Genomic DNA, 15,125 nt, shown 5'->3' with positions numbered 1-15,125 from the left:
TTGATAATTAACAAACTATAAGGAAATGGAATAATAATAATAATAATAATATCGACGAAACAATGTTTTATATAATGATTAAAATCGCAACAAGAATGACGAGGTAACACGACAATTAAAAACTATGATTACTGTAATAATAAATATTGAAATATATCTACGATTTCTTTCACATTATTTCAGAATAGTTTTCATAATATATGCAAACATAAAAAAAATATTCATCGTCTTGCAGTATAAATTGATGATGCATTTACATTTTTTTCGGATTATCAAAAAAATAACGTATTTATGCCATTTTAAAAAGGGAAAATAACATTTGAAGAGACGACCGAGGATGAAAGCTAAAAAAGGACAAAAATCAAGTTTTACTTTTATTAATAGAACATGAAACAATATTAAACAATAACAATGTATAACAATGTATAATATTAATTGTTTTTTCTTTTTTCCAGGCGAACAAATAAATCTCTTAAGTTACAAGGGTGAAAAAAGAAGAGGACAAATAAGTATATACGTGAATTTTTTCATTTAAAACGTTGGACACACATGCAGGGTGTATCCATGATGGTGGAGGAGGAGAAGAAGAGGAGGAGGGACAAGCGTTAGGACGACTCTCGAAAGGTTCAAAGAGGGACAGGGATTTTCGTTCGAAGGAAGTAGAATGAAATATAAAGCTAGTCCCCCGTGGAAACTGGACGCGTATGTGCGTATGTGCGCTCGCGCACGCATTCGTGCATGCGTGCGTAAACCATAGGGTTGTGAGTGAGAGGTGGTGGTAAAGAAGAAGGAAGGAAGGAAGGAAGGAAGGAAGGAAGGAAGGAAGGAAGGTAGGAAGGAAGGGAGGAAACACACAGAGTGACAGAGGAGACGGGTCGTAGACGTAAGCGAGAGAACGCTAGATGAAGAGGTAGAAGAGGTGGAGGTAGAGGAGGAGGAGGGTGAAAGGGTGAGGGTGAGGGTGTGGGTAAGGGCAAGAGACGCGAGGAAAACGAGGGCTGCCAGAAGGTACAGTGGCGTGGCGGGGGGTTGAAGAGCCAGGGAGGAGTAGGGAGAGGACTCTGCACCGCGACGCTACGGGGTGGTTGCCCTCGTCTGCGCTTTGTGGGAAATGCCCGCTCAATAACGCGTAGGTCCTCTCGTCTGCCCCTTCTCACCCTCGGAATCATCACGGCAAGGGCCACTGCCCCAAAAGGCACGGCTACACCCGTCGATTTACCCTTATCCCTATCTCCTTTCCTTTCCTTACCTTTCCTTTCCTTTCCTTTCCTTACATCTTCTACACCCTCAACTTTCTTTCTATCCTCGACAGAGCTTTTGACTACTACTACCTATCTGCTTGCCTGCTTGCTTCCTTGCTTGTCTACCTTCCTACCTACCTACCTACCTACCTACCTACCTACCTACCTACCTACCTACCAACCCTCAGTTTTCATTTCTCCTCTTCTACCGAACAAATCACCCCCAATGTGTGTTGAAACCTTTTCGTACCCTGCTCTTTCATTCTTTCCTTTCTTCTTTCTTTATTCCTTTCTTTCTTCTTTTCCTTAGGTAGTTTGTTTTTTTCCCCCCTTTTCTCTCATTCTACTCTCTCCCACAACATATATTTTAATGCTGCTGCTGCTGCTGCTGCTGACCGAAGCAGCTCAAAGCAACCTGCATCGATCCGTTGCCCTTTTTTCGTACATTGTGGAATTATTGTAAATGCATCTTATTCGATTTACCACCACGGTAACGATTCATTTCCCCTGTCTTGTATTTTTTGCGAGACCCAGACTATGACGTTCTTCCAATTACTCGAACTTTCACCTTTTCACATTTGACGAAAACTTCTAATTCCTTTCAAATAATCTTGAGATTTTTCATCAAACTATTTGATGTAATTTTGAACGAAACGATTGAAACTATAGAAACTATAGAAAATCAACAATATATATCTATCCTTTAGAAATAATTGAATTAATATATGTCTTAGCATTGGAATATAAAGATATTTCATTTCTTATTAATCTTAATAATGGCACTAACATTTATTATAAATACGAATTATAAAACGAATAAATCATTGTTTTATTCGTGCGTGTTATCGTAGGAAAAATACAAAAGTGCGATTACGGTTTTCGTAGCGGATGCCGTAACGGTGCATCCAGGGTCTCCTATCGGATCAATAAGCGTTCTTCTTTTCTCATAAAACGCATATAATACCCTCGTGAAATATTCTTGGTCAATCTTTTACCAATCTCCCACCACTCCTCTCCCTCTTTCTTTTTTCAATAGGTCTCATTTCGTAGATAAATTCAATTGAACGAACGGTTACAAGAATACAACATTACAAATGACTTTGTTCAATCAATACATTGTATATCTGTATATCTGTATATAGAATTGTAGTGTTATAATAGTTAGTGAATGAAATGAATTTATTACAAAATTTCTCAGTACGTGAATCACATTTTTCATATATTTCATAAACGAAACGTTACAGTTGATAAGGCGGCTAACATGTAATACGAATTGTTATACAGTAGGGGATCATCATTTGAGAAATATGATAAATAATGATATTAATGGTAAATACAATAGGATTGATTTTCTTTGGTATCATTCGACACAAATTTGGAATCCATGTTTATTCGCATTTGGATAGTTATATGATGGTGGTATGCGTGCAGATAGATGATACATAGATACCAGTCGCCTGCATCTATTTATATCGTCGACGAACCACGGTGCAACTGACCGTGTGGCCTTGACTTCCTGTTGACCCGACTGCCCCTAGGGAATTTTGGCGTACTCATTGGATTTCTGGGGACGACGGCTACGACTACGACTACGACTACGACTACGACGATGAAGTTGAACGTTGAAGTTGAGGCTAGGAATCGATGCACCACACGGTATTTTTTTTGTCGAAAGAACAGGATTACCGTTCACGGAAAACGTGTTTGTTAGATACCAATTTCAATCTTCTGTTATCAACAGATATATATATATTGACATTAGTAGCGTGCATGTTCATAGGTAACTTGTCCAACGATCAACATGAGTATCAGTTGCGTTATCTCTTTTTAAATTGATATATCCATTTATATACTCACACTAGGATGCTTCGGTCACGAGTTACTATGGCTTTATTATAAAAAAAAAAAAAAAAAGAAAAAAAAAAAAACGTTCAATTATACATGTATAATTTTAAACTATTTAATGCAGTCAAATTAATGTTCACTAATAATTTCTGGGAATTCAAATGTAGTACATATTACATAGAATATAATGATATTTATTAAGATTCAATTGTTAAATTGTTCTCATGTTATTGGCAACAACCAATAATATAAATCTTCCAAAATGATTCATAATTTTAGAAATGTTCCATTATTTTGAAATTATTATATTAGTATTGTTAGACACTAGGACAGATAAAAATAATGATTTATAGAAGATAATTATCGATTACTACTATCACAATTGCTTTCTAATTGGAAAAAAATGAGAGTATGAAGGACAAGAGTTGATAAAGAAGATAAGAAGAAGATAAAGTAACTTGAAAACTATATGACGAATCTAAGGATGTGGTATTGAGGATGTCAAGGGATGAAAGTTTACGATCTTGACCTTGTGCATGGATTTGTAATGAATGAGGGAGAAATTGAGAGTGTGAGACAGACACGTGTAACGACATCGTTCGAGAGCTTAAAACCTTTCCATTTTCTTACTTTGTTTGATTTTGTATTCTTCTATGATCGATAGAAGATAAAAACAATTGACAAGACAATCAAAAACGTACGACCTCTTGGAACATGATGCGATCCTGTTAGGAATGAACAATTTGTTGAATTTTTCAATAAAATCTTGTTGAAACGTTAACAGGATAACATGATTGGCAAAGAAGTGGCGGCAGGCATGAGAAAAAAGAAAAGAAACAAGATCATGTCACCTCTTTGGTGGTACATCATGTTATCCTGTTGGAATATTTTTATTCGATGGAAAAATTGTAGACGCATTCCTAACTATTTTTCATGCTACGTATATTTTTTCTTAACAGACCGCATCGTGTTCGTCTTCCAAGCAAAGATTTATCGTATTAGATTAGAGACGATTCATTTGTATGCGTCATCGCATATTGTATCTTCTAAGTATCAAAATATTTAACGAGGTACATTGTTCTCTTCTGCCTTTGTCCGATATATATATATACAAAAGTATATATGATACTTGGAAACGTAAGAATAAAGAACAATGACAATAATCATTAAGACGAAGCGCTTTTATCAGTAAACTAGATAAAATACTAATGAAGATATTCGATAACAATACAAAATAATCTATTATTTTCCTAATTTATTTGATTGCTCAATTCTTTTTATTGTTTTTTCATTAAAATAATTAACGTTTAAAATATAATAAATCACGATAGCTTGTACTTTTCAAATGATAAACAATTTGATCATTTATTTCAAATGATGAAATATTTGCAAAATTAAACTTGTTAATTAATTTAAATTAAAAAATATGTAAATATTACAAAAGCAAAAATTGCAAAACTTTTTGTACAAAAAGAAAAAAAAAAGGTATTCTTTATATAAAAACTCAAAAGAACGAATAAATGTTTATGCAATAAAAGTTTACAATGAAACGTTAGTCTGACATCGAGGAACAAGGCGCGAGAAAGGTCTGCTTCTGGTTACGTCAACGACCTATTAACATTTTTCGAAACGGTCGTAAACGCGGCGGTTCTCAAAGTATGACTCCGCTAGAGTTTACTCAAAACATACTTATAATAGTAATCGTCCAAATACAATATATTTCATTAGATCTGTCTTTTCCTCTCTTCCTCTCTTCCTCTCTTCTTTGTTCTTATTTCTTTTTAAAAACGTTCAAAACGTTTAAACAAATGCATTGAAACAAATTTGGAAGATCTCTGTTATATTAGATTAATCCTCACAGAAGTAGTCAAACATTATAATATCTAAAGAGATTCGAGAGGACAATATTGTCGAGTTGATTTTTTTTTTTTTTTTTTTTTTTTTTTTTTTTAGAAAAAGGAGAAGAAGAAGAAGAAGAAGAAAAGTGTGCGAGGAAAAGAAGTAACGAAAAATATTCGGTTCCACCAGGTCCTACGCCATTCGGTAAGGAATCTCAAGCCGATCGCAAATATGCGTCGCATCTTCCAACTGCAGTGCTTCGCGACACTGGATCGACCAATCGGCGGGCTTTAATTTTTACTGATACAATGGCGAAAACGAAACAGAGTGAAAGAGAGAGAAAGAGAAAGAAAACTTGCCAACCAGCCAGCCAGCCAGACAGCCAGACAGCCAGACAGACAGACAGACAGACAGACAGAAATAAAGAAAGATGAAAGAGTAAAACAAAAACGCAAAAAGTTTCTAGCAAAACGCAAAGAGAAATTCGTTTTGGTTGTGCTATGGACATTAAGGTCGCATCGAAATAACTGCGAGGAAAATCGATTTCGTTTAGCCGCGTATAGTAAAGTCGAATCGACAAAAGTCAACGACCACTAACTAAGGGATTTTGGAGGGAAGGTAGAAGAAGAGAGGGCAACAACAAAAAAAAATCTCTCCTGACCTCGAGAGGGAGTATAAGTGAGCGAGGTCGTTCTACGATCGATAACGCGACTTTCTCGCGAGAGAAGGCGCGACCAAAGTTCTTTGAGCGACGACGACGACGACGACGACGACGATGACGACGTACGACGACGTACGACGACGACGACGACGACCACAGGGCCGTGGGATAATCGATCTTGCCCTACGACGAAAGGAGAACCCTCCTATCTATCTATCTCTCTCTCTCCCGCTCCCTCTCCCTCCCTCCAAGTTTTCCTCTTCGCTCCCTCTACTTTATCTTTCCCTTCTCCCTTCTCTATCTCCCACTCTCTATATAGATGTGTGTGTGTGTATACACATACATATCTTTCTCTCTCTTTCTCTTTCTCTTTCTCTTTCTCTTTCGATTTGGCGCGCAGCAGACAAAGCAGGATTTCCCTGGACGCAAGGTTCTCTCTCTGCTGACATGACAACCGCGACACATCGCGTTGCAAGGGAGTCGACGTACCTCTCGAAGGACTACTCTCTCTCTCTCTCTCTCTCTCACTCCTCCTCTCGAACATACATTTTTCACGTAGAATCGTGGTGCCCAACGCACCACACGTAGCCGTATAGAACGAAGGGACTTTCGTAGCGGGATGATGATGAGCAACGTACCCACCCGCGTCTGCTACTTCTCTCTCTCTCTCTCTCTCTCTTTCTGTCTCTTCCGCTCCCTCTCGCCGCGCATCCATGCCCTTTTCATTCCCTTCATCATCGTGCGTCGTCCTTCGTTCCATCTCATTCTCCTCCCCGTTTTCTCATTTGCTCTTTCTCTCCAATCGCTCGTATTTCGAATGCGTCTCCCCTCCACTTTCCTTAGACTGTCGTCGTCTCATCGGCTGGCTCGTCAAAACATTCGGCCATCTTCGGTAATGTTCGGATATTACAAACAGTTCTACCAATTGTGACAAACTAAAAGTCATTTACTAGATCTCCGAAGTCCTGATTCCATTTCCATTAGTAAACAATTTTGTCCTATCTTCGTTCGAAACAATATAATAGAACAAAATTTTTTCTCTCTATTGGTGTCTCCATTTCTTTTTCTGTTGTCTTTTAACGAGTTCATGATTTTCCATGCGTTTTGGAGTGGCGGCCATGCAGACAGGTGCGGCCACTAAAAGTCCACGGATCAGTGATAGCGAATGCAACGCCACCATACGACGACTCTTTTTCAGTGTCGGACAAGATGGGTGAATCTCACCGGGCAGTAGTCTAGACTCTACGTACAAGATAACATACATTTAAATGTTTCCTAACGAAAATTTACAATTAAACATTGTAATTTATTTTATTATTTAAACGGGAAACTATATATATATATATATATATATATATATATCATATATATATATATATTTTTGTATTGTGTCGTTATATTTAGTAGTGATAATATTTCGGGAATATCGTAAAGACTAGTAGAGGAAAAAAGGAAATTCCTAAAGAAGAGAGATTTTGAGAAGAAACGGCAGGGGTCGGCGCGAGTGGCGAAAGAAGAACAAACACGCACGCACGCACGCACGCACGCACGTACGGACGAAAAGAGACCGATAAAGAAAAGTACGTCAAATATATATCAAATAGTGCTACAGTTCGACGATAAAGACGTAAAAGGAAGCATAGTGGTGCTTGATATATAAACGACATACAAATAAGAAGGCTAAAATAATAATCGTAAACGGATCGAGGTGACATTGCTGCGCGACGCCTAACTAACCGACGAAGAAGACAGTTACAAAAGCGCCGCCACAAACTCTACAGTGTGGAGACAAATCCACACAAGGAAGGTTGGTTTAATAACAAAAACGACGAAGAAAATTAATCGTCGTCGTCACATTTTAATAATTAAGCCGAAAAAGTACGACGGATCGTATCACGAAGACCCAACTGGCCGTCGCTAAGGCTCAAATCGGCGGCCAAGTAGGCGGATAATCTCGCGTAGTTTCGTTCTCTCTCTCTCTCTCTCTCTCTCTCTCTCTCTCTCTCTCTTTCTTTCTTTCTTTCTTCCTTGCAATTCGTTCGATATCTTTCTTTCTTTTTCTTTTTCTTTCTCACACACTACCTATCTTTCTTGCGCTTTCTCTCTCTCTCTCTCTCTTTTGCTATCTCTCTCGTACACGTACACATAGACACGTACGCTACCACTCTCTCACACTACTAACATACCTCTGTCTATCCGACACGTTTGGCCTAAGTCTCGGCCGGTGTTTTGTGCGTGTGTTAAACAACGACATGGAATAAAGTGTAAAAGAAGTATTAGTAGTAGTTTAGCGAAGTAGTGTGAAGTGTGTGTGTATGATTGACACACCCTCTTAACGTTCGTCATTCGTTCGCCGCATCGCCATCATCGTTTGGCTTTCTCTTCTAACCACCCCTTTCTTCCTTCATATTTTTCTCCCTCGTTTATCATTCTTTCGGTTTTAACGTATATTTCATTCTCGCATCCTCGCACGCTCACGCATCTTGCGCGCGCGTACGCTTTCTCGAGTTCACAAGAGAGAGAGAGGGATACGCGATCGAGTCGTATACCTATACACACACACACACATTCTTACAGCTCATCGATAGCAGTAAGTAGAGAGCGCGTTTACGCTCGCGCGCGCAGCTCATTCCTCGCCCCCTTTGCATGGTCCTATCGCTCTCTCTCTCTCTCTCTCTCTCTTTCTTCCTCCCTTTCACCCCTCCTGCCCTCCGTTGATACCACCATCGCCCTTTCTACCGTTCCTCTCCCACTCCTCGCTACGGTGCAAAGTGATTTATCGTTCTCGCTGGTCGCGTTCGGTTTCGTCGGTGCGTTAAAGGCTCTATTGTGATCCCGTAACCATACGCGCCGTACCACTGACGTCTCTTCTTCCTCTGTACCCTGCATCATTCCCGATTTCGTCTCTCCAGACGATAGCTTTCCATCTAGCCTGTGGCGGGATACCACGCGTCTCGTCTCGTCTCGTCTCGTCTGGTCTGATCTCGTCTGGTCTCGTCTCGTCTCGCCCATCCTTTTCTTCTCCTCCATCTTCTTCTTCTCCTCCTTCATCACCACCATCATCATCACCACCACCACCACCACTACTACCACCTTCCCCTCCTTGTACAGTGTTCGGCTGTATCCCCCTCTTTCTGGCGCGACTCCCCTTCCCACCGTTGCCGCTAGCCCCCTTCCCATCTGTCTCTCTCTCTTTTATTATCGGTCGTGCGATCAGGGGGAGTGCGACACGAGATATACGACATTCCGCTGAGCCGTGTGACGGTGCGCTCTCGGCCGCGTCGTGGTTCGCGTGGCATCGAAGGGTGGTGGAGAGCGGGCACGTGAACCAGCTACATCTTTTCCGTGTACGTAGAAAGCAGCAGCGAAGCCGAGGAAGGTGTGCCCGAAGGAGTTGTTTCCTGTTATTGCTGTCAGGGAGGGAGAAAGGAAGGAAGAGCAGCAACAGCAACGCGGCTAGCCAGCCGGCAACCGAACCGGACCGATTTGCTAAGACGAAAGTGCACGCTCGCGTGTGTACGCACTCTCTACAGTTACAGCAGCGGGTACAGCAACCACCACCACCACTATTACTACTACTACTACTACTACTACTACTACTACCATCGCCACCTTCATCAAACATTATTACTACTGCTACTTGCTACTTGTCTAGTGTACTACTAGTAGCAACTGTAATTCAAACTACTTCATTATTATCAGAGCATCATCGTTTCGAGTCTGATAGAAACTACCAACCACTAGCATGTCTGTCAGAATGGAAAACAACGTTGCTCCGCCAAGGAAAATTAATTATAAGATGATGGTGAGTAGCAATCATTTGCTCTTTTTCTCTCTCAATCTCTATCTTTTTTTTCTATACTTTGCTATTTTATCTCGAGCCCCTTTAACTCCCTCTCTCCCTCCCATCTACTCCCGCCTAAGAGAAGTACAACCGCGTCTCATCTTTGATCGAACTGGACGTGTGGTTCGTGGTGGTGATGATCATCGTCTTCTCGTCGTCGTCGTCGTCGTCGTTGGTAGTATCCTCGTTGCGTTGCCGGTCGCTTGAAGGCGTGCGCTACCGCGTGTCGTCGTCGCGTGCGCGCGCGCACGCGCATGCCATGCCATGCCATGCACAAACGGATGAATGCCCGTCGTATATTTTTACGTACATGTGTTGTGTGTGAGTGTGCTGTTCGTACGCTCCCTACGCCGGCGTCCGTTGTTCATCGTCATTGTTCATCGTCATCGTTGCTACTGTGTGGGTGGTGTTGTTATTACTACTCTACTGTTAAAAAACGAACACGAAGGGGGTTCTCTCCGTGGAAAACACAGTTTTACCATGGAGCGGCTGGTGGCAGCCATGGAACCGGCGTAGTTTGACAATTTGCCGCGGGGTGTCCGTTGCCCCACCCAAGCTCCTCTTTCGTTCTCCCTATCTCCCACTTCTCTTATCTATGTTACTACTTCCGTAAAACTTAACCTAACCGCACCATTCCTTTTTGCACTCCACTCTCCCGTGCCTGCAAGTCTTTTCTCTTTACATTCGTGTGATCTCTCTTCCTTTATTTTCATTCTTTCTTCTCTCTATAATGTTTTATATTCGCGAGATACACGATCGGTTTGTTTTTAAGTAACAACAAATTCTACTTGTTGAATTCTATCAACAGCAATCCATTTTTGGTAGTCGCGTATATTCCTGTTCGATTTAATTTTCAAGTGAAACCATCCAATGATATTTTTCGTTTAAAAAAAGGAAAAATCATGACGGCATTTAAAACTGTAATCGTCAATCTAAAATAAGAAAAAAAAAAAGAAAAGAAACGGGAGACGAGTTTCGTTGATACGTCAGTGTTGTCTCAAAAACGAAAGGGGATCGTTCGTTCTGATTGGACGGATTTGAAATGCATTCGAAGATGCGTTTCCTTTCTATGTGTATGTGATCCATGCCGCGCGTTTGACTACTCCTCCCTCCTTAAGGTGAGGAGGTCAAATTTTACCTGAATCGATTTTCTGGTTTAATCGTTATTCATCAAATTCATTTTCTACCAATTAATATACGAACTGAAAATATATGATGTAATAAAACATACTGTTATTGAACTATTTTCGAGCTCGGTTAAAAATTAACGATAAATGGATATGTAAAGTTTGAACGTAAAATCTCGATAAATGTTCCCATATGTTAAAAATCTATCATGGTTATCATCACATTGACTAGTGTCTATTTAAGAGGAAATAGATTTATCATATATTTATGTTATCCTTACCGTTAATTGACTTATCTCGAAAGAAAGAATTTTGAAGAACACAAAACAGATTACCACCTTTTATATCGTATTTTGAACTTTGACATATCTTAATAGTGTTGTCTGCTAAATGATATTTTATATTAATGATGTCGCTTCGAATTTGGCTTTTTTTCTATTGTACTCTCTTTAATAGATTGTGTTGTAAAAAAAAAAAAATCTTGGAATTCTTGTTGTCGTCGTCTCTTCTTTCTGTTTGAGCAAAGAGAGACAAAGAGACCAACAAAACAGAAACGTCTGTCTGTCTGTCCTGTGTGTGTGTGTGTTGGGTCGTTCATCGGCCTTGAAGTGTGTGAAGCGTGCACTCTCGGAAATGAATCACGAACGAATCTACGTTGTTCTTTGTTCGGTACTAATGTGGTTATATCCCAAAGCGTTTTCTCTGCATTTCCATGTTGTGTTGTTGTGTTCTACTTTACACCCGCATCCCAATGTAGAGATACTACATTCCGCGAAGAAATAATCTTATCGAAGCTATATAACGAATAAAGAAACTTTCAATATGATATCCTTATTTTCCTCGTTTCAATCATCCTATTCATAGAGTTGTACTACTACTGTAGTCATATTATTAACTACTCTACATTATACACGAAATGATATTTGTCAAGATTTTGTTATTAAATGTACAAGAGATATTCATTCTTTTGAGATTTGTAAATAGCATGACCAATATATTTATTTTCATAGAAAATTTCTTATCTATATATTTCTTTCTATATTCCTAACGAAATATCGTCGTTACTTTCGTCATTTTGATATAATAGTGGTTTTTCTTTTTTAGAAAATCTATAAAGAACATCCATGTATAAGCAGGTGAAAAAAGATACAAAAATATAAAAACCCAAAGACCACCGGGGTGGTCTTTGATGCGCGTTGCCATGGATATCACACGGTATTTCGGAATAGGATAAATTTTCCCTTTTCGCGCATGCGCGATCATCATTAAATCAGTCATGGATGTGTACGCATGCGCCGTGGAAAAGAGCGCGGAAGTAAAAATGCTGTTGCTGCTGCATAAAAGTGATGATAATGTGCTTTAAACGGAATAATAATTGTATTGTTATGAATAAGTTACGTGTCGAATTTTTGAATAATAAAAAGGATTGTTATAATTTCGAATGAAATGTAGACCAATCTTTTTTATTATTGTTTCATGTCTGAATATTCCAAACACAGCATTGAGACGCGCATTCACGTAAAGGAGGACTTGCATGTGAACAACAACGCACCCACGCGCGAAAGAACGCGTGCTAGCACGCACACCCGGATGCCATTCACAAAGTTCGCAAGGCGCTATCCACAACGGTATCCGGTGACGTCACTAAAGTCAAGGTTGTCTGAACCTCTCTCTCGCGCGCTCTCTCTTTCTCTTTCTCTTTCTCTTTTTCTCTCTATACGTTCCTTTATTTCCGTTGAACTCCCTCGGGATCGATCGTATTTTCCCGCTAGTCACACATTTCGTTTTGAAAATCGGCCTTTCTTCCAGCCAACAGGGGACCTGTTAATATTTCAACCAATTAGATTATATTTACTTGGACCAATAAGAATATACTTATCGTAACGTTAATTAGTAAAATAATAATAATAATAATAATAATAAGTAAAATATTCTAAATATACGCACATATAATAGAAAATATTAATATATCAGTATTTTTCTAATGATCTTTTTTTTTTCTAAAGCTCGCGCTTATCGAAATTTAGTAGTTGTCTTGGGGAAAGAAAAAAACTATAGTTACCCCACTTGTTTTTCTAGTTTATGACCGATAACCGTCTCGTAACAAGAGCGAGTTCCCGATTTGGCGGCTGAATTGTATGTCCGAAGCGTGATCTAGACACAAAGTTCAAGGTCTATGGCCTAGATGTGTACACGTCAAGGTCCCTCGCGTGCCATTTACCTTCGTCGTTCCATCGTGTGACGCACGAACGAACGAACGAACGAACGAACGAACGAACGAACGAACGAACGAACAAACGCGCACTCTCTTCTTCTATCGACCTTTTATTATTTTCTCTTTTACGTAAGCTGCGAAAAATGGTGATATATGATGATACCTACCTTCTTCTTTATGATATATCATCAAAATGAAAGATTCTAATGAAATATGTCAATTACTATTCTTACTTGGAATGTGAATCATAATTCATTCACAATTGTGTGTGGAATATTATGATATTATACACAGTTGTACCCAACATGAGGAATATTTATACACCCCTACAGTCAATTTTTAAGAACAATTAATATTTTCTTGTAATAATATATTATTTGAAAATTCTTCTATACGCAGATAATAAAACATGTATTAGAATTAAACTGTTCAATTGAAGTTTATAATTTGAAAACTATTATAATAATAGTATTTTTATCATTTACTTGTACATAGATACAAATAAATCTTGTTCTTGTGTAGAAGAATTTGAAAATTTGCAATCAAAAAACAAATATAAATGATTAAAAATGTATAAGGTGGGAACTACAAGTACGAATACTTCTGTGACCGGTTGTACAAGATTTTCATTTCTCTTTTAAAATACTACACTACACAACAAGTGTTGTACAAGAGAGAAAATATCTTTCACGCTATTTCTAAAAGAACCAAATAAATAAAATAATCTATCAATTAATTCTAGTGACATTTTTTCACTTGAAATATTACTCAAAATCACCCACCCCTCTTATTACGAACGTGTTATTAATTATTAATAAATCTTAAAAGCTCTACAGACCCATACATGGATATATATACCTAATATTTATATATATATATATATATATATATATATTCTACGCGATGTCACGATTCAAAGAGAAAGTTCGATATCGATAAAAAGAAAAACGATGTTGTACTCTGCGGTTTAAAAAAAAAAATCATAAAAGCAGAGAAACCATATCCGATATAATATATTCAACCATTTCAAAAAATATCAGATTATATTATTATATTTGTTAATTCGAAAAGTATCTCTTATAATGAGAATTAATTAATTAATTAATTAATTAATTTAACACTAGATATACCAGACCAGTCAGTAGTCATTTTGACTGGTCGGGCCATTTTCATTCAAAATTTCTACTTCATGTAACATTTGTACACAACATTGTTCATCACACATTGTTTTCACGATCATTTAACACGCGTAATTCTCGTTGAACCACCCTGTCCGTACATAGAAACAGGTAGAGGCCTCCGACAACATTCAATCGTGTCCCCCTAAGATGGATGATAATTTCCACATTTTGGAAATTTACAAGAAAAAGAACAGAAAAAAATGAGATTTGGTGGTATTGAAAAATTAATGAATATTCTGCCGTATTTCTTGATAACTCTCGACCAATAATAAAAGATGAGGAACGCAATAGTGGTGTTGGTGGTTGTTGGTCTCTTCGTCGCAATGGCGGTTGGTTGCAATGGTAGAAAGTGGTGGTAGTGATGGTAGTGATGGTTGAGGTGGGGGGTGGAGCGAGAAGGGCGTTGTGATCTAAACGCGGGCGGAGGGGAATGAAACAGTGCGTGAGGTGGAGATGGCGTTGGTGGTGAAGGGTGGTGAAAATGAAGGTGGTGGAGGTGCTTGAGAGAGAGAGAGGAGGCCACGGTTGATCGAGCCTGCCTTAAAGTCAACGAACTTGCGATCATATAACAATGTAGAAGAACAGCCACCACCACCACCACCAGTCTCGTGTATATAATATAATACTATTTGGTTATTTAATTTTTTTAATATAATCCGTATTTATTATCGATAGCCTGAGTAATAATGATAATAAATAATTCAAGAAAAACAAAAGTAGAAAATCATTAAAATATGAAATAACATTAAAATATATTTTTCTTGTAATTTTTTTTTGTTTTTTGTATATTATTATTATTATACTTAAGGTTACAAACTTTCACCCTGACTTTAACCCATCTTCGTCAAAGATATAGTATCTCTTTCTCTCGTTATCAGATTGGTCATAGAATTTTTGTTAGTGCTTGAAATTTAGTTGCTCTCCTTATAACGTCGATTACTAGACTAAACTAGAATAGAATAGGTAGGTCATTAATTATGTTTTTATAACTATTTACCCATGCAAATTAGACTTTCTCCTTTAAGTATTTATATATACAAGTACTTTATCGGGATTGAATCGATAATTAAGTAGAACGACTTACGAACGAATAACTCTGCAAAACAATCATTATCGAAAATGGTGGGATATATCTAGTGTTAATACGGTTTTGGGAACTACATTGCTCTCAA

General features: G+C 38.3%; 1 protein-coding gene across 5 annotated transcripts in view; it reads left to right on the top strand.

Moving 5' to 3' along the window:
• Positions 1–6,337: 6,337 nt before the first annotated feature.
• The window catches only part of shep (RNA binding motif single stranded interacting protein alan shepard), a 27,212-nt gene continuing 18,424 nt past the window's right edge, over positions 6,338–15,125 (top strand). The window contains exons 1-3 of one of the 5 annotated variants that reach the window (XM_015324515.2): positions 6,338–6,887; positions 6,991–7,393; positions 8,942–9,391. The gene's annotated coding sequence lies outside the window, so the exon portion shown is untranslated. Of the gene's footprint in view, positions 7,394–8,803; positions 9,392–9,810; positions 9,830–15,125 lie in introns of those variants that run through there. The other 4 variants (XM_089170299.1, XM_089170301.1, XM_089170290.1 and 1 more) reach the window with 4 other exon arrangements.

Source organism: Polistes dominula, unplaced genomic scaffold (assembly GCF_049000335.1).
Source record: "Polistes dominula isolate Pdom_NZ unplaced genomic scaffold, Pdom_raw_medaka contig_29, whole genome shotgun sequence".
NCBI lineage: Eukaryota > Metazoa > Arthropoda > Insecta > Hymenoptera > Vespidae > Polistes > Polistes dominula.
This window is presented reverse-complemented; position numbering and strand designations above follow the sequence as displayed.